The sequence below is a fragment of the Varanus komodoensis genome, unplaced genomic scaffold, assembly GCF_004798865.1.
Source record: "Varanus komodoensis strain SLA01 unplaced genomic scaffold, ASM479886v1 scaffold5, whole genome shotgun sequence".
Taxonomy (NCBI): domain Eukaryota; kingdom Metazoa; phylum Chordata; class Lepidosauria; order Squamata; family Varanidae; genus Varanus; species Varanus komodoensis.
In genome coordinates this window covers 53,863,052-53,884,050 of record NW_025336087.1, presented here as the reverse complement: position 1 = coordinate 53,884,050, position 20,999 = coordinate 53,863,052, and the positions used below count along the sequence as shown (strand labels likewise).

At 41.3% G+C, this 20,999-nt stretch overlaps 1 protein-coding gene across 2 annotated transcripts in view; it reads left to right on the top strand.

Moving 5' to 3' along the window:
* Nucleotides 1-20,999, top strand: part of PTPRD (protein tyrosine phosphatase receptor type D) — a 530,840-nt gene that overhangs the window by 81,052 nt on the left and 428,789 nt on the right. Inside the window, exon 1 of one of the 2 annotated variants that reach the window (XM_044445967.1) lies at nt 20,481-20,504. The exons of the other annotated variant lie outside the window; for it this stretch is intronic. The gene's annotated coding sequence lies outside the window, so the exon portion shown is untranslated. Of the gene's footprint in view, nt 1-20,480; nt 20,505-20,999 lie in introns of those variants that run through there. 2 annotated transcript variants of the gene reach the window in all.

Here is a 20,999-nt window from a genome sequence, read left to right as displayed (position 1 = left end):
GGACTCTAGAAAGAGGGGTTGATATCTTTGGGGAAACACAGCAGCCTTGGGGAAAAGTAAGAGGATCTGTTTCTCTTTATTGCCTCTTTCACCTGGTTCTTTTCCTCATTCTTTCCAGGAAGCTCAAGCTAGAAGAACATGTGTTATTCCTTGATATTGCTAATAGTTGTTTCTACACACCCACACAAAGCATTAACTTTGAATGAATATAAGTTTTTCATGAGAAAATGTGTAGGTAATATTTTAGGTAATGCAAGTTGCTTTCTGCCTCAGTTTTAATCCGAAAACTTCAAACACGTGCATCTTCTATAAGAATCAAGGCTAGAATGGGAGAGAGATTCATCTTGGTTTTTCATGGCACCTTTCTTTTCTTTACTGCTCTGTGTAATATTAAAAAGAATCAAGATAGAAATATGTACTATTTCAGTTATCTGTTACAATGCCAGTGATTTTCTGCTTAGCATGCAGCTTTGAGGTCAAAATATTCATTAGGTGGTGTTCTTGTGATGGACTGTAACCTATTAACCATGGGAGGAACAGTGTTTACATGCTTCAGTAATTTAGGGTGGGCCAGTGACCCAGAAGTGCCTTCCGAGTTTAGAAATGAGAGAACTGGTAGCAATATCTGCAACCATCTTTTTTCTTCCTTTGTATTTTCTGTCTTGTTAAACCTGGCTGTCTTTTTTTACTTTACCTCCTTCCCTACTAGACCTCAGCGACTATAGGGAAAAATAACAATCTCTTTGTACGTAAGTGTATATATTTACATACAGAATACAGTATATTACTATATTCATTTTTGTTACAGTTTTTAAAAAATATGCATTGCATGATAGCTTCTATTTCATTAAACTCAAAATAATTATTCAGTAGCTGCTTGTTTACCATCATTTTTAAAAGATGGTCAACTAGTAGAGGAAATCCTAGTTGAAAATAGAATTCAAAAAGTTCCATTCAGAGATCATCTATATACTTTTCTGAAAACATTAAAAGGTTTGTAGAAGTTCACTGGTATGGCAAATCACCAATCCACCTTCCTTAAAATTAGACTGTGTATAGCCAGGTTTTTAGAGTTGTTAGAGTCAGTGCAGCGTAGGGCCACAAGGTTGGTGGCCAGTTTGCAGGGGATGCCGTATGAGGCGAGACTGAGGGAACTGGGTCTCTTCAGCCTGGAGAAGAGGAGACTCAGAGGGGATATGTTGGCAACATACAGGTATTTGAGGGGATGTCACATGGAGATGGGTAGAAACCTGTTCTCCCCTGCAGAGGAAGGCAGGACGCGCTCCAATGGAGCAAAGCTCAGGGAGCCAAGGTTCCATTTGGATGCCAGGAAGCACTTCCTGACAGGACCCCGAGGGTGTGGAATGGGCTTCCACGAGAGGTCGTTGAGGCCCCATCGGTGCAGGTGTTCAAGGATAGGCTGGACTTCCACATGGTGGGCATATCGTGAGCAGAGCCGGCTGGTGCCGGAGGTCAGACTAGATGGCCTAGGAGGCCCCTTCTGACTCACTCTGTTTCTATGTTTTCTCTGCATACAGAACTAAGATATACAATTATTTGAGAAAAGTTATGATGCTGATTCTTATAAGAATACAATCATGATACTTGTAATAAGGCTGAAACTATTTGAGATCCAGTGATACAATGAACTCATTAATCGTTACACGGTTGAATCTACTGACTCAATGTCAACAAGAGACTCAATGTTAGCATTGATCAAACCAGCCAGTACCTAGCACAACTTTTCCAAACCTGTTGCCTTCCACCCTACAGTTCCCATCATTCCAAGCCAAAATGAGCTGCAGACCATTGGAGATCTTGAGTTTAGAGAAGGCTGAGCTATAGGATGTGAACGCAAGAGAGCTTTGTTACATGTTCTCTGAATGCAGTTTATTCAGAATGTCAGAAGAGCTCTCGGAGCGAGGTTGTGTGCATGGGATGGCTGGTCTGTGAGCATTCACAGGAGCAGCCACTTCCTCTTAGGCAGAAACAGCAGCATCTATCCAGTCTTCAGGGGAAGAGTCACACAGTCAGAAGAGTAAAATCCATTGAGATAAGAGCAGTGAAACCTAGCAGTTATGATTTAAAAGGAAATCCATTGGAGACCTAGAAAAATGCAGACAGCTTAAGCCCTCACACAAAGGAGTTACTACTGCTAGCCACAAAAGAAGTTGAGTTGGGATCCATGCCAAGGAAGGAAACCAGCAGGAAGCCTGCATGTTTTCTCTTGATCCTTTTCCCAGCCCAAGGCACTCCCCATTTTTCTGCCATCAGTCTGAGGACTTTATGGGGTCCATTTGGGGGTCTTTGGTGAGAACTATGGGATTGTCAGGTGTGGAATGAGCACAATCTGCTTGGAATTTCAAATATTCTTTCTTTCTTATCTTTGTAGCTGGTCTTTGGCTTAGCATACCCTGCTTCATCCAATCTGAGCCACTGCTTGTCTTGCAATTTCAGCTGTTCTATTATTGCAAGCTAGTTCCTTCTCACCCTCACACCATCTGCAAAAATAGTTGCCGCTTCCTCGAAGGAAACTGAGTCAGATAGCAGACTATGACAAACGTTAAAATGGCTGCACCTTGGCTTAACTTTCCCTGGCCTAGATTGTGGCCCATTTGTGCCTCTAACAGACTTATGATCTTTGAGTCTCCCCTCTGACTCAAGAGACCTCTTTTGCAGGGGACATGGTCCTTTTCAGAAGTGCATTGAATGGATATGCAAGTGGTGATTTGTGTTAACGGTATGCTAAGCATCAACCAAGTGGTACCACAAGCTCCTTGGAAGTTTTTATGCAGTGCAGTTGTTTCTCACATCTTCGTAGAACCTAGAAGCAAACATGAAATACATAATTACATGAAGGTGTAATGTGAAGATGCAGACCAGGGCAAAGAGTTCAAAATTTTTTGCTGAACTGCACCCCCTTTGCTTCTTGGATGTCAGAGATTTTATACTGCCTGAAGAGGAGGGAGGATTTGTAGTTGCTTTGTTGAAATACAAATTGTCCCCTGTCCAGACACTGTTTCCTGGGATGTGGTGTTCTTCAGACCATGTACCAGTCTCTGGATGTCTAATCAACATCTTTCTAAGGACTCCTAAGGGTGCCATAAAAACATCTCCTTTCTTTAACTTCTTCTGCCCCCTTTGAAATGAATTACCCTCTTCATCAGTTCTCATGTTCCTATCCTTTTTCACCTTTGATGATTCTTCTTCATGTCTCCATCACAGCATTTCTTCCCCCATCCATGTCCTTGCCTGCAAGAAAGGCCATTTATATCAACAACCATATCTACTCCTGCATTAACAATTCAGAATAGACAAAGGGTATCTCTATTAAGAGAAATATTACACAATATTTTTGTTAAGTAATTTAAAGCAGGATCTTCCTTAACATTACAAAGTTGCTTTAGGTAACAGAACAATTCTGGGGTTTGAGGAAAATTCATTGGATGTCTTTGAATACTGTACAGTCCTTCAGCAGTATATAGAGAAGAAATGCAGATGTGAAGCTAAGGATGTTGGGTTTAGTCATGCATCTGTTTGGCTTAGAACAGCTAAAATATACATCATGCTACAGTTTTCAAGTTATGAAAGAAAGCAACAGAAATAAGTAGCCAAAATGCTTAAAGTCAAGAGAGATACAGAGCAATATGAAGTAAAGCAAAATCTGATCTGTGACAGTCATCACATCCCTGGACCCAAAATCTGGTGTTACACCTCTACCTGAGAGGGGCTTGGGCCAGACAAGCACGATAATGACTTGAGGCCTCATACAACAACAGTTCATAGTTATAGTCAATAGCAAATATGCAGTGACTGTATAGAAATATTAGTAGTGACTCCGTACTTCACCGGTTGCATTAAACAAACACCTCCTTGTTCGTACAAATGGCTAATGAGAATTGCAGCCACAAAAGTGTTCTTTTCACCATCATACCAGTCTTACAGGGCAGCCAGAGCAGTAGCATCCTCCTGAAACCATTTTACCGCATCTTGCAATGTTCTGGTGGTCAAAACACGTTGGACCAATCAAGGAGAAATGAAATGCAACACAGTTAGTAAAAGTTACCGTTTCATATTGTTCAGGAGGTCAATCTTCCATGAAATTGTGCATCTGGGAGTTCAGTACAATATCTACAGGGGTTTGAATACCTCATTCTCTGGAAAGACATACAAATTCATTGGAGATCAATTTTCCTGTGAGTCTCACTCTTTGTTCTCTCTTCCCAAGCAATGTGGTGAAGTGCTGGGTTCAACTTCTCTTGAATCTATTATTTTGTGGAGGTGCAAGGGGGTGCTAACGGCAACAACATCCATAACTTACTTTCAGCTCATGGCTCATGTTGCCCTCTAAAACAATTCTAATAATTCTAAAGATTATTAGAATGTAGAGAATCAACATTTTGGTCAAGGAAAGGAGCAACAGTGTAGAGATAATGCTTGCCACAGCATCAGATCTAGAGAGGAAGAGCTCAGAGAAGCCTTTAGCGGTTCCCAGCTTGAGTCCAGGAAAAAGTAAAAGTATTGCCTAGTCCATCATTGGACAACTGTCTGAATGTAGCCAATACGATGCAGGCTTATCACATGGATCTGGGCCATGGCATTGATAACATCACAGTGCATGTCTATTATTGTTACCTACTCTTGACCCACCTAGTCTCTTTTTCATTCCTCTGCTTCCCTCCCTCCCCGTTTTTGTTTGTTTTTTACACCCTTTGAGCCTTGCTGTAACTTGTACTGGAATAATTTCAATCTAAACAAAAGAATGATCAGTTAGTGGACCATCTCCCTAAAAATACGTATGATTTCAGCAGAAAGCCACAAAAGTCTGATCTTTCTTATATTACTGGCATTAGAGATTTAATGTGTTACCTATAGACTACTGAGCACTTACGGTGGAACTCTGATGAGCAGAAGATGTGCCATTTCTTTCTGGAGTAGAGCAGGAAGTTTTGCAGGATGTGCGTTTGTGTTGTGGGTGTGATACAGTTAAATTGCTTTACTGCTATGCCTGCTGATGTGTAAGAGACTGAGAAGCGGGATGTGGACCAAGCACCACAGTGCAAGCAGACTGTGCATTAAATTTGCCACCTATCAGTGATTTAAACTCAAGGATAATTGGATGCATCATTGTTTGTTATGATAATACACAAAGCATGGCTACTATTCACCATGAAATGGGTTAGTTATTGACCAGTGGTGATGCCCCAAGGGGAAAACACAGAACAATGAAAGACAGGTTGGCAAGCCAAATATTTGTCTAACTTAAACACCATTCATTTCAATGACTAACACCGTTATAACCCTGAAACATTTATATACTATCTTGTTGTTAAAAACTTTCAAGGGCTTCACAGTACTTCATCTAAAAGCAATCAAGTTTGCTAAATGCTAACATTTTAAAATAGCCACAAAATAAAATAAAAATAACCAAAAGAAGGTCAGTAGTAGTAGCAAAAGCAAATTAAGCGGTCTTACCATGTTTTTCTGGCTTGTTGAGATAAAGTGGGCAGTCCATCTTTCTAGAAGTGTCTAGACATTTTCCGAAGCTTTCGTAGAGGTCTTGCCATGGTCTTGGCCCTGTAGCCAAGAAAGTTCTGTTTTGCAGCTATGCTGAATATGAGGATCAAATTCACTTATTAAATGGACTGTCCAAGTAGGCTCATGTGGGAAAAGGCAGTCCTTTATATCCTGACCTGTTACCAGCTAGGGTCGTAAAGCCAAGATTAAGGATGTACAAGCAAGCCACAGAAAGAGTCAAGCCATTGCAAGCATTCCAGTAAAACACTTGTAAAGTCTTCAGGTCTTTCACACATTCAGTATGAAAGTTTGCAAAATTTCCAGGTTTTGTTGCCTCAAACTTTTCCTGTCCTATAGCCTGGAAGGTTACCTTGGCGCAACCTTCAGAGGTTACCTTGGAGCAGGGAAAATGCAGCTGAGCTTAGTCAAACCCTGGTAGAGCATTTTTCTCTTCCATTTCCAGTGAGAAAATGTGGTCTGCCAGGAACTGAAAGTTGCCACTCACTATGGCCACATTTATTTTATCCAGGCCCAAGGTGGATGATCCTATATTTCTGCTTTTATTGGTGATTCCCCCATATTTTAACAGGTTTTTAATTTAAAATTGCTTTGTGGCAATTATTGCTGTATATTGTATGTTTTTGTTGCTTCTTCCTGTCTCCTTTTTTTTTAGTAGAAAGGTAGACTAGAATATTGAAACGAATGAAGGGATGAATAAGTACCTTTTTCAGTGTTGGGACTGGGTAAATGGTGGCGGCAGCTCACAGAACTGAGGTGAGCACAGCCCTACTCTTAGGGTGGGCTGCTGATCTGATGCCGCATGCCCAAAGCTCTCAGTCCTTTTAGTTAGGACCATCAGTTCCAGTGCAGCCCTGGAGCAAGTGGGTGGCCATGGAACTGAGAAAGGACCTCAGCAAGGAGATCAAAGTCCCTCACATTAGCCAACAGTCTGGTAACTGAGCACATTTCAAAGGGAGATTGAATTAAAATAGGGTATGGATGGCTGCTTCCTCTAACTCCTGTGGTCTCTAGATGTTTTGTGTTGCTACTTTACCATGGGAGTTGTAGTCCAGCACATCTGTAGAGTGCTGAGCTTAGGAATTTACAATAAGTTATATCCTTCCTTTCAACGGAAACCAAAGTCAATAATGTAAATTGTACCAAGGCATATATGATCACAGCCAGTACTATGACTATGGCTAAGGACACAGTCTGGATTCTGCATGGTGCATTAGTCAAAACTGTTCCTGGCCACCACCTTAGTATGCAGTGGCAGATAACCAATATATTCAGGAGCATTCCTAGAATGTGAATCTGATCCAAAATGCTTGTGTTGCTTCTACTTCTCCTCGTTTTTTTTTTTTTAACTCGCATCAATCACCTGTTAGTTTGCAACAAGCAGGAGAAAAAGGCAGTTGCAGTCTTTCATCATTAATGCATCATTAATATATCTGGGAGCATTTCTCAAATGGGAATCTGATCCTTCACAAGGAGTGCAGTCCCAGCCAAAACAGATTGGATTTATATACTGGGATTAATTAAACCCCCTACCAATAGTATCTCTATACTGAGTTAGTTTTGCACCCAATTAATTCAGTGCAAAAATTTAGTACCAATAAGATATAGAAGGAGATGTATTGCATAAATGAATAACAAGCCTAATATATCAATGCATTTAAAAATGTGTTTTGCTTCTGCTGTTGCAATAAATCTACCCTAGCATCTTCCTGCTGACCATGGGTTTTGAAGTAGCGGTAGAAAAAAGGGGAAAGCATTGATAATTTTCCTTTCTATCTTTCCACCTTAGCCTTTCAAGCTGAGGGCGGAAATGGGCCTGCTTTTAAAAAATAATTGGCTTGCTATAGAGGAGAGATGGTGTCAGAAGATGCAGAGATGAGAGCCTGAGTCTGCTTTATGGAGAAATGCTTTATGGAGAAATGGTCGTGTTGCTTCTCCTTCTCTCTCTCTCTCTTTTTAAACTCACATCAATCAACTGTTAGTTTGCAACAAGCAGGAGAAAAAGGCAATTGCGCTGTTTCATCATTAATCCCCCCTGCCCCTCCTAGAGATTCTTCTCAGCTTTTTCCTTATCAGAGCTTCAGCCAAACTTTAGGATCTGGTTAACATGTGAAGGACCAATACTTGTTTAAACTGAGGGTTCATCTTCCCATTTGCCAAGCTGAATCTATGAACAGTATCCCTTAATTCCTCATGGAAAGGAATTCCCAGCAGAGTGAAGCTGGGAAAGAAAGGCCACATGTGCAGCTGGCTTTTGAAAGAATCCTGAGTGGACTGTCATGGAATAACAGCAGAGGTCAACTGGTTAAAGAACAGAGAGCAGAAAGTAGGACAAATTAATTTCTCTGAATGGAGCAATGTAATAGTGGGCTCCAATAGAGACCTATACTTTTCAGCTTATTCATGAAAATCTAGAATTAGGAATGAGCAATAAAGTGGCCAAGTTTGCTGTTGATACCAAACTTGGTTAAAACAAAATCAGATTTGAGGAGCTCCAATTTGGGTGAATTGGCATCAAAATAGTAGTATTGGGTACTTGAGTCAAGTGACTCACTCCCAAGTTCGACTCAAGTCACATCAGTGACTTGACTCAGACTAGACTCAGGAGCAGCAAGCGAGAGACTCGACTCTAGATTTCCACATTTTTAATGACTGAGTTGCTCCAGGGCTTCCTGTGCAGCAGGATATTTTGGGAGGCAGGCATGAACACAGCAGAGGCAATGGGAGGGTGTTTCAGGGGAGCAGAGCAGGATAGGATGTAGTGGGTTGTGGTAGGAGGAAGGCAAAGCCTCAGCTCTTCTTTTTGGCATGGGGAGGCAGTGCGAGGGTAGGAGTGGGGGAAGGATAGGGACTTTATTTAAATAAATCATGGTTGAAGTAAAGGACTTTAATGCATCACTGAGAGAAGTGCAGATGGAAACATTGGGGAGGATTACAACTCTCCCATGCCCAACACACCCCAACCCACCTCTCATTTTTCTGTTGAAACTGGCCCTTGAGACTTGAGAAGAGACTTGATTCTTGATTCAAACATTTCTTATAATGACTTGAAACTTGACTTGGACTTGTAAGTAAAGACTTGACACTTGACTCAGGACTTAGAGTAAAGAACTTGAACACATCACTCCAAAATGACATCTAAATTGTAAAGTTATTGTTGTTGTTAGTCGCCAAGTCATGTCTGACTCATCACGACCCCATGGACAACATTCCTCCAGGCCTTCCTGTCCTCCCCCATCCCCTAGAGTCCACTCAAGCTCTCACCAACTGCTTCAGTAACTCCATCTCGCCACCTCATCCTCTGCCGTCCCCTTCTTCTTTTCCCATCTATTGTTCCCAGCATTAGGCTCTTCTCCAGGGAGTCCTTCCTTCTCATTTGGTGGCCAAAGTATTTGAGTTTCATCTTCAGTATCTGGCCTTCTAAAGAGCAGTCAGGGTTGATCTCCTCTAGGAGTGACCGGTTTGATCGCCTTGCGGTCCAAGGGACTTGCAGGAGTCTCCTCCAGCACCACAATTCAAAGGCCTCAATTCTTTGGTGCTCAGCCTTCCTTATGGTCCAACTTTCACAGCCATACTTTGCAAAAGTTGTAAAGTAAGCAAGTGTAAAGTAATACATGTTGAGACAAAGAATCCTAGTTTCAAAAGTAACCTGACTAGATCTGTTTAGCAGTAACTGAGTAGTGGTAACTAACAAAGAAAAAGTTGGGGTTGTGATGGACACCTTGACCCATTCTGAAAAAGCAAACTCCGTGTCAGGCATAATTAGGAAAGGAATTTAAAATAAACTTCCAAGGACATACTACACTTATACAAATCAATGGTGCAACTAAACTTGTACAATTCTGATCAATGCACTTAAAAAAGGTTATTGTAGAATCAGAAGAGGTGCAGAAAAGAGCAGCTCAAATGATTAAGGAGCTGGAGATCTAGGGCAGATAAAAGCAAGTACTTCTTACACAGTACATAGTTAAACTATGAAATTCACTTCCACAAGGTGTAAGGATGATGACCAATTTGGACAGATTTAAAAAGGGATTGGACACAGTCATAGGGGCGAAGGTTATCAATAGCTACTAGTCCTCATGGTTGTATGCGACCTTCAGTGTCAGAGATTGTGTGTGTATGTTTAACAGTTGCTGAAAAAGTGACGCAGTGGGTGCTATTGCATTCATCTCCTGCTTGTGAGTTTCCCACATGCAGCTAGTTGAATGTTGAACAAGATGAACCCTTGGTCTGATCCAGCAGGGCTTTTCCTGTGTCCATGTGCTCCAGGTGAAGGTAGTTGAAAGCAGGCATCAAGTTCCAAATGGCGTGGCAACTGTTGGCTGTGGTGGGTGGGAGCCAGTAGTTGTGCCAGTTGGGTCTACTTTCGTCAGGACAGTGTTTTAGAGTAGCAATTCAGAAATTAGGTAATCATTTTTATTTAAAATATTTATATACACTCCATAGACTTCTTCTCATGGCACCTCACAACAAATATTATACCTAATGTTTCCATGTATTTATTTGTTTATTTTATAGTCTACATTCTTCCTCAAGGGGCTCAAACTAGCATTCATGATTATCCTCCTCCTGCTCCACCACCACCACGTTATTTCTGCCACGTCCTTGTGTGGTAGGTCACGCCAAATACCACTCACCAGTGAACTTCATGGCCGTGTAAGGACTTGAACCTTGGTTTCCGAAATTCTAGTCCAACTATTACAGCACACTGATTTTCAGATTGATGTCTGATCTGAGTTTCTGCACAAAATACAGTTCCATTGAAACAAACACACCCTGTTTCCAGCCTTGACTGATGGTAGAATAGTTTCCAGGTCTCTCCTACAGGCCTTGTGCACTCCAAAACCTTTGTTAGATGATTGGGTGACCCTGTGGAGCAGATATGGAGGGTGCAGTGGAGTGGGGATAGATGAGCAAGGGGAAATACACTTACACGATGTTGACTTTAAGTCTCTGTGATAGTTTAGTCCATACTAACTGAAATGCAACTGCAAGCACAGAAATTAGTATAGTGTGTGAGAACATTTCAGAGAAGTTAAAACACAATGGAATAGCCGTTTGGATGAAGATAATAAAATGAATTTAAATTAAGCAGCGCAATGCTAATTGGGTGACTTAGTGGAAAAGACAGGAAAACGTTTAAAGTCTAGGAACAATCCATGTGGAAAGGAGATTAAAAGGCAAGACCTATTAAAGGCTGCACTAGATAAAATAATAGATAAGTACCCCATGATAGTGACTCTGTTCAGACATAACATTGGTGTTTAGTGGCAATTTGTTGGTCAATTAATTAACCCATGAATTATGAGAATGTGTGCTATGTGTAAGCTACTTTGTTTTCTGGAACAAACTGTGAATGTGGAACTTGTAGCCTGTTCCAGTAATATCTGAAGAGCGGCACTTAGAGCTATTCACAGTTTAAACAACCCCAAATTAACCCAAGAACAAACTATGGAGTAACATGAAGTTAACTAACCCATGAATTATCATTGGGCATCGTCCTTATGTCCAAACTGGATGAATATGCCACTGTGATTCAGTTTACATCTACTCAAAGATTTTGAAAGTGATGCCAGAATAAAGCACAAGGTTTTTTTTATTTTTATTTAAGGCAATAAGAAGGAATAATGTTTCTGTTGGCAATTATTACAAAATTAGTGAAATGCAGTGGGTTAAGGTATGTCTCCATTTACATCCAAACTTTTTAAATATGTAAAATCATATGACTTTGGGGGCTCTTTGCACCTGAGTGATAACATAAAGACTGATGCACACAGGAAACTAGCATCTAAGTTGACAGGCTCAAGCCCTGAGAGGTTTGATTGTCATCAGTCTGAACAGTTTGCTATAGCAGTCAAGTATATGAAATCATTATATAGAACTAGTTTGAACTTTAGCTCTGACCTGAAAAGACATCTGCTGTGGTTTATGTTGAAAATTTTTGTGTGAACAGATCTCGGAGAACTTGTTTCCCTGTTTGAAAAATAAATCCTTCAATCGAGAAACTGTGACTAATGCATATTTCCCTCATATAGATAGTTTAATATGGAAGTGTACTTTTTCAAGAAATGAAGCCCTACTAATAATTAGCATGCAGGGAGGCAGATTTAATCTTTCCATTCCATTTTCTTGAATTTCTCTCCCCCTCCCCCCCAAAAAAAACCTCTGGATGATTTGTGTGTGCCTAATGTAAGCATTATGTGGACTGGGATAGTCACACAATCAATAGATCTGTTTTAATCCATTGCCTCTCATGTTTTCCAGAGCACAACTCGCAACTGAGAAAGACATGATAGCAATAAGTTAGAAGCCATTGCACAATGGTAATGTGAATATGTAGCAGTCTAAAATGAATTTGTCAGATAGCTCAGCCAACATGTTACATCTCACCCAGGACATACAGAACAAAACAGATGAGAAAACTGGTCAATGTCTGGTTACCTCTCAGGCTGTGAGCCCTTTGTGTCCCTTGGCTGGAACAATGTTACTGAAAATAGAAGTAGGGAAGAGTAGACAGAGCATCAAATGGAACTGAGGCATAGGAACTGAAAAGGATGGGAAAAGCATAGATTTAAAATATGTGAAAGTGAGCTCAAAAGTCAGAGCTTTAGGTAAGAGGAAAGTAGGAAGTAATGGACAGAAGAAAAAGGTAGAGCTAAGAGAAGATGTGCTGTTGGAAGGGGGTCAAAAAGTGAATGTTGTAAGAGGGGGAATAGCAAAAAGGAGATAAAAAGAAAATTGCAGTGGTTGGCTGCAAAGCTGGCTAGAAATCTGCCTGGCATTCACTGAATGTTACAAGTGGTATAGCAGTGTTGCACTTTCAGACTTTGATTTGTATGTTGAGACTTGCCCTGCCCCTCTTCACATGGTGGCCCCTTCCTATCAGCCTGTTTAGGAGATCATGCAAACCTCTGTACCAGATGTTGATACATATGGGGAGCACAGGGTGGCAGTTAGCAGTGTGAGCAGATTTATTTTTGCTCAGCTCAGCTAAGACCTAAACACTGAATCGATCAGATACCCTTGGAGAGAAGGGATACAGATAGCAGACTGAGAAACCTGAATTCAGGTATGAAAATATTTCAGAATGTGTACTTGTGCTGTGACTGAGAAGTTGTTTGAAGAACGCTGCATTTAGACTATATCAGAAGAAAAAATCCCACGAATTGTCGTGGGCATCTACGCAGCTTTACAGAAGTATTCATCTACCCCCTCTCCCAACTTCATTTGTTGTGTTACAGCCTGGCATTGAAATGGATTGATTGGCATTCTTACCATCCGAAATATACAAGATACTCAACACTATAAACTTGCACAATATTTTTATCTTGGCACAAAAGTTAGTAAGCAGAAACTAATCAGCCTTTGTTTGTAACACAAATACTCACTGCGGACCATGGAGCTATCAAATAAATAACATAATAAAGTTGCACAGGGCCACCAATCCCCAATTAGGGTTGGGTAATTTTTTTAAAAAATCCCACACTATAAACATATGCCAAGAGCACGATAGAATCTATCATCACTCAGTGGACATAATATGGCTAAATGGCAAGTCTGCCTGAAGAAGGCAATTTACCAAAACTCAGTGACTATGTAAGGAGGACATTAGGCAGAGAAACAACTAAGAAGCAAGTGGTAACTCTGAAGGAGTTGAGAGATCCACAGCTGAAATGAGAGAAACTCTATGAGTCAACTAGCACCTCGATGTTCCTCAAAGTTGGGCTTTATGTAGGAGTGATGAGAAAAAAGCAAATTGCTGAAACAAGCGCATCTCAAAACCTGTTTGAAATTTGCATGTGGAAAAACAGCAAACATGTGGGAAAAGGTTCTCCAGTCTAATGAGATCCAAACCAAACTTGCAGCAAAATGTTATGCATGGTACAAAGCCAACAGTGTTCATTGGCCTAAGAATACCCTTTCCACAGTGAAGCATGGGGACAACAGCATAATGTTGTGGGGACTAGGAAACTGGCCAGGACTCAGTGTAATAAATACAGGGCAAGTTGAGAGGAAAACCTGTTTCAATCTTCAGGTGAGCTTGCAGAATTTAGGCCCACCTTCCAGCAGGGCAATGGCTCTAAATACACTTCCAAAGTGGTTTAAAAGCAAGAACTTGAAAATCTTAGAATGGCCTGGTCACAACGCAAACTTCCATCTGATTTAGAATCTGTGACAAGACCAGAAAGTTGCTTCCAGCAGCAGTATCCATCCATCCTGATAGAGCTGGAGGCAGTTATGCCAGGAAGAATGGTAAAACATTGCAGGATTCATATTTTTAAAAGCTGAGAGAGGCTTACCCAAGAAGACTTGCAGCTGTAATTGATTCCAGAGTTGCTTCTACCAAGTTTTGCCTGGGGGGGGGGGTTAATACATGGGCAACCAACAAGAGAGTTTGTTTTTGTTTACTTAACTTTTGTGCCCCAATAAAAATATTTTTGCACCTTTACAGCATTGAGTATCTTGTGTACAACAAGGGGTAATGATGCCAAATAAACCCATTTCAATTCCAGGTTGTAATACAACACAACCATAGGAAAAGTCAAGGGGATGAATACTTCTGCAAAGCACTTTAAATATACGTATCAATGTGTAGTGTCAGCACTGCAGTCAGTAGGACAGTTTGCATGACACATTAAACCTCTTGGGAATTTTAACCATGCACTGTGGTTAAAATTCCTCTGTGCCTGATAGATGATCACTCAGGGCAGGGATTATGTGCCTCCCCCCGCCCTCCTTTCCCGCCCTCCTCCTGCAACATCCCCTCTCCAGCAGCTTGACTCTTCTATTCAGAAGCTGCTGCTAACCACTTTTCGGATCTTGCTTGTGAACAACCAGGAAGTGTTCCTCCAAGACACCCACTGCTTCTGCTTCTGCTTCCTTTTTTTTTTTTTTTTTTTTGAGGGGGGCACGTGAAATCAACCAGTATTTTTTAATTATGATTCTGAGCAGTCAGTCACTTGCAAAGCCCCAGAAAGTTCTGTCTCACAGAAAGTAGCTATTTTTCTATGCAGACAAGTGTCCAGACTGCTGGCAAACAATTTTATCACATGTATTTATTTATGTGGGAGTTTTGAAAGCACCCTATGCAGCAGAATCATGTGTTTTGGGGAGTGATCAAGTGGTCCTAGGCTGCCTTCACTAAGTGCAAATAACACAGAGGCACACGTCCACCCCTGCAAAAGAAAACAAAACAAGAATGTTTTGGGAGACATCACCTCAATTGCCTCCCCTTATTTATTTAAAACTTTTTTAGACTGTCCCTTACCAAAGTCCCAGGTCAGTTTAACAGTAAGACAAAAAATAAAATAAAACACTGCCCCACCCCCGCATAAGATTTCCCCTCAGTTTTGAAGTGCTTCCCCACTCTTAGCGGCAGGGGGCACTGTCAATATTTGGAGAGTACCAGGTGCAAGAGGTCTCCATCAGTAAAACAAGAGGATCACACTATGAAAAGGGAGAAGCCACCCCTTTTGGGGAAGTGTGGTCTCTGTTGGTCACACTGACAGAGAAGTAACTTCCAAGGGGGAGGGCAAATAATTTAATTTAAAAAATGTGGGCAGTCTTATTCACAAAGTCGTGCCAACCCATTGTGACCCCATGGAAAACATTCCTCCAGGCTCTCCTATCCTCCACCATCCCCCGGACTCCACCTAAGCTCACACCGACTGCTCAGTGACTCCATCCAGCCACCTCATCCTCTGCCGTTCCCTTCTTCTTTTGCCGTCAATTGTTCCAGCATTAGGGTCTTCTCCAGTGAGTCCTTCCTTCTCATTAGGTGGCCAAAGTATTTGAATTTCATCTTCAGTATCTGGCCTTCTAAACAGCAGTCAGGGTTGATCTTCTCCAAAACTGATGATCTCCTTGCAGTCCAAGGAACTCGCAGGAGTCTTCTCCAGCACAACAATTGGTTGTGGTTGGGGCATAGACTTGGACTACTGTGATGTTGAATGGTTTGCCTTGGATTCGACCTGAGACCATTTTGTCATTTTGGTGATTGTATCCCAGTACTGCTTTTCCTACTCTTTTATTGACTATGAGTGCTACTCCATTTCTTCTGAGGGATTCTTGCCCACAGTAGTATACCTGATGGTCATCTGAATTAAATTCCCCATTCCTGTCCATTTTAGTTTGTTGATTCCCAAGATGTTGATGTTCAGTCTTGTCATCTCTTGTTTGACCACATCCAGCTTGCCTTGATTCATGGATCTTACATTCCAGGTTCCTATGCTGTATTGTTCTTTACAACATCGGAATTTCCTTTCACCACCAGATAAATCCACAACTGAATGTCCTTTTGGCTTTGACCCAGTCGCTTCATTCTTTCTGACGCTACTAGTACTAGCCCTCTGCTCTTCCCCAGTAGCACAGTGGACACCTTCTGACTGGAGGGGCTCATCTTCTGGCATCATATCTCTTTGCCTGTTGATACTGTCCATGGGGTTTTCAAGGATACTGGAGTGGGTTGCCATTTCCTTCTCCAGTGGATCACCTTTTGTCAGAGCTCTCTGCTATGACCCGACGGTCTTGGGTGGCCCTGCATGGCATTGCCCATAGCTTCATTGAGCTACACAAGCTCCTTCATCACGGCAAGGCAGTGATCCATGAAGGGAAGCCCCCCAAGTTACCACTGGCCATTTTTTGGAGGGTGCCTCCCAGATGCTCCCAGACAGCATTGCCAAGACAGATTCAACAACAGATTTCACAAAGTTAAAAACTTTTTTTTTAAAATTATGAAACGGTGACCACTAAGTGCCTTGCTACAGCTAAGAGGAGGGGTGGAAGCTTTTCCAAGTTGTCCCAAGGGCTGCTTTGGAACTTCAGGATACCTGGAAAAGGCTGTTGCATGTTTGTCATTTGGCTAGAGCAGCAGGCCTTTCTGCTATCCTTGCTGCCAAGGGATTCTCTGGAGTTTTGGTCTCACTGTGGCTTATTTTGTCATGTGCATTTGGACAACACAATAAGCCACTGTGGGCTTATTAAATTTCACAGCAAGCCATGACTCACTTAGGTGGCTTATATAGCACCCTGTGGAAAGAGTGCTGGATTCAGGCAACATGCAAAATCTCCATAGCTTATTGTATCATGTGAACCCATCCGGCACAAGAATGATGCCAAATGAAAGGTAAATTTGTGGCATATCCTTTTTCTTTGTTCATTGCAAGTACTATCAAAGCTGTACATTCCAAGTATTTACAGTTACAATAGACAAACTGTCAACTAAACTATAACAAGTGATTAGTCATAAATCTTCATTAGCGCATGCATTAAGCCCTGGATATCTAAATGACTAGGCAAAAGACTCTAGTTGCCTAATTTACACTTCTAGAATCCTCATTTATAAGCCACAAGGCTTTCTTTCTGCTCTGGTGAATACTAAAACTTAGAAACTACTAGGCTAATAAGTACACACATTCCCAGTAAACAAAATTAATAAACACTGCGAATATACCTTATGTATGTGTCTGTTTTAAGTGCTAATTTGATATCTCTAGGGACTCATTCAGTGATTTATCTTTCTCTTTTAAACTTGCATGATTCTTATAAATCTTTCAAGTGATAAACCTTTGGTACTTAAAGGAAAGGATGTCTGAAGAAGAAAGAGATTCTGAGTACATTTACTTTTTAAATTATTTTTGCCATGCTTGCTATTTTTATCTTGGCTCTTTGTATTAAAGGAATTGAGGAGAGGAAAAAAGACTTCAGGAAGCTAGTAATTAATCACATGATAAAAATCCATGGAGATTTTAGGCTGATGAAGTCGGATCAAGGTTTATTAGACTGCAATAGAGTATGTGCTATGAACTAGATGTATGCTGAAAGCTGTAATACTCCTCGCTTTTTTTACATAGAAGGATTTGTTGCAAAAAACTGTAATAATGCGAATCCTGATGATGGGAAAGGGGCTGTCAAATACCCAGGAGACAAAGGCTGGTCATTTTCTAGGAATTGGTATACAACATATTCCAACAGTTTGGTAACTTTACAAGTATGTGTACACATTTTTTACATAACCAAAAATCAACATAGATTATAAAGCAACAAAACTAAGCCTAAACCCAACAAACCAAAGCAAAACATAACATTATGCATATTTTATAATGAATGGGAGGAAAAAACAAGTTCAAAAACTGTGAGGTCCTCAAAACACTAAGTTTACATGATGACTTGTCCTACAATATGAGATTGTTTTACTTTACATTATAACCACGTTTCCTTTCAATATTCATTATGACATGACTGCTTCAATTTATTTTTCCAACTTTAAAGACAACTGAAGATTGGCACAAGGTTCCCTAGCAAAACAAAGTAGTTTTCAGGTGCTGTATTTATTCAGCCAATAAATGTGCATAACCTTCTATATGCTTAACCTATATTAAGCATAGGTTACGTGATACTGAATAAACAAGAGAAATACAAAACTATCTCAAGACATTTTGATATGTATGGTTTGTAATTGTTTTATTTTTAATGGCCAAATCTTAGATGCAGTCTTACCTTCAGTCATAGGATTTTACCTTTACATATGTAAGAATCCACTCCAGTGGTCACATAGATCTTTTTTTTAAATTAGATTTATATCCTGCTTTTTCCCCCCCAATGAACTCAAAGTGGCTTACATCATTCTCCTGCTGCTGCTCTCAAACTTATTCCCACAAGAATCCTTTGAGGTCTTACTTCTGAGTAAATGTGCATAGGATATCAGTACATGTGCCTGCAATCTGCCTGAAAACTGGTATTTCAATTGCAATAGGAATCAGACCCAAACAGTATCCATCAAGTGCTTGTATGTTGACTTACTCCCCTTGCCAGATTCTTTTGCATGCCTAATCCTATATTTTTGCATGCCTTCTTGTGGAAGGATTTTCATATTTCATTGCTGATTGATAACTCTCTGATTTTCCTTATTAATGATTATGTTTGGATCCATTTGGAACCATTCTTTGAATTTTTTGGATAAATATTTGGAATTTGGCTGCAGAAATATTCTTTATCGCAGGACAATTTGTAAAATTGTGAAAGTGGGTTTGGAGAAAGTATGTGCAGCCCAGTTAAATCAATAGGACTTACAGCCATTTAATAGTGTAGTTTATAAACCAATTTTATAATACCTACTCTGGAATAACTCCCATTGCAAAAGGTAATTTTATGCTTTTGAGTTAGTAGATTCAAAATAAGAACACTAATTTGACAATTGTCAAATTGTCCGTGTTGTCAGGTGATGCTGAAATAAAATGATCTATGGAGACTCAGTATTCAGATTAATTCATCTTGGTTCAAAAATGGAGTATTTGCCAAAGGAATGCGATGTGATTAACCAGTGCTTGCAGAACAGTGGGCAGCCCGTGTTGGGCCAGCCCTTGCCATTGCATTTCTGCTGTTCCCTCCCAGTCCATGTGTTGGGTCTGTAAAGCGCAGCCTGTTGCCCTTCCCCCAGCACTGTGATTGAGAACTCCTCTACAGCTGCTTACCCAGTACATGGATGGTGGTGGTGGGTAATCTCCAGGGAGCTAACATCTGCTGAACTCATTCATTTTATGGACAAGACTGTTCTTAAATAGGTGCAAGATTGTAAAGAAAAGCACTTTGCTCCAGTGCCTTCTGCATGTGCAAAGTACTGCTTCCTTCTGTTACGTCTTCCCAAATATGCTTGCATGTATGCAAGGGGGCAACAAGTATTTCATGTTCCTAGCACAGCTTTCATCAACTCTGGTGCCCTCCATGTATCTTGAACTACAACCCTCAGCATCCCCAGTAAGGCTGCCTTGCAAGTGTTGCAGTGAGCTAGAGGCTGGAAAACAAAAGTATACAAATCATAGTGTGCTAATCCAAAGGGTTGTAGTACTGTAGTCTCCTTGTATACCTCTGCGTGCTTCTTTACGGTGAAGGCCATTATTCTTGTTCATGCTAGAGCATTGGTCTTGAGCTGACCCTTTTGCTCATGTAACCAGACCTCAGGAAAGGGGGGAAATAAGCTTCTCCTATGGTTACTTTATGAATTTACACAAGGAGGTGAATGGTGGAAATTGCAAAGCAGACCCTGGACCAGCTGTCTGCCGAATTGGGACATTGGTGAAACTGAAAAGATGAACTTCTGCTTGGCTTCTTCTTTGAGAGAGACTTCTGCAGTGTTTGGACTTTGACCTTGAGGAATCAGCCTTATGTGTATCTGTGAATGTAGCTGATGATAGTGGTAGAAGTTGGAAGCCCATGCTTGTAGTAAGGGAGATTTTTCTGCATTTGTTACGTGATTAGGTTCTTTCCCCCCTTATTAATGCTATTTAAAAATGCATCTAGAAGCTTGAACCACATGGTTTCTTTTTGAAACTCAAAAGTTGTGATTACTAGTAAATTACTGTTATTTAATTTAAATTTCCAATAACAAATCCTGTTGTTTATCTGAACAGCACCCAAACTAAATGTTACTGCTTATATAGATTATGTAAATAATGCAAATAATTACTCCAAAGGAAGCAATTTCCTTGAAGTATGCAGCCTTGAAGCTTCACTGGATTCAACAGCAGATATTTCTAAAAGACTTAGTGGAGATTTTGAGGTTCTCAGGCTGAGTCAAGTAAGCCACCTCTTTCCTTTTTAAACAACCTGACCTCTTAATTACATTTCCAGAACGAGGACAGGGAGCGAAGTAAGTGTAACTCCTCCAAAACGGCATCTGACTGACATAAAACCGAACGGCTGAACTGTACTGTCCCTTTCGCCCTCGTCCTCTCGCCAGTGTTTTCATGCAGAAAGTCCTCCCACCCCCGCGTAGGTTGCACTGTGTGTTCCCCGAGACATGGGAGCAGCTGTAATGATACGAGGATTTTGCAATTTCACTGGAGAGGGCGGAGAAAAGGCGGAGTGTAACAGACACCAGACACTCTCTGACTTGTATTCGAACGCGTGCGTTTCTGTGAGGGGAACGCGCGAGCGCATCCTGTCGCCGTCTTGGAAATATGTAATATGTATGTGCAAGACAAAAGGCGCGCGCGGAGTGGAGGAGGAGGGGGGAAGGGAGGGGAAGGGGAGGTCTTTTCGGGCTGGCACCTCTGGAAGGCAAGGAGTGACGTCACCGCCCGTGCACGCTCTCTTGTTCTCTCTCTCCCGCACACGCCCGGGCTCCGCTTCGCGCTCTCCGGCGTGTGCGTGTGCGTGAGCGTGTGCGTGTGCGTGTGCCTTCCTTGCTTCTTCTGCCCTCCCTCAGTCTGTGGTCCAGGCTGCAGGAGGAAGAGGCAGCGCGAGAGAGAAGCGGGCCGGCTCAGTGGTTCTCCTGCTTCACCTCACCTTCACCTTCCCCCTCGCCTAACCAGCCGGCTCTGCAACAAGCTTCTCTTCGCACTACTTGGGGCCACACAAATCCTGTGGTCGTACCGCGTCAGAGGATTTAACAATAACAATCCAACCGATACCTCTAGATGTAGATAGGCATTCTTTAAAAAGCAAAACCCTGGGAGGGCGAG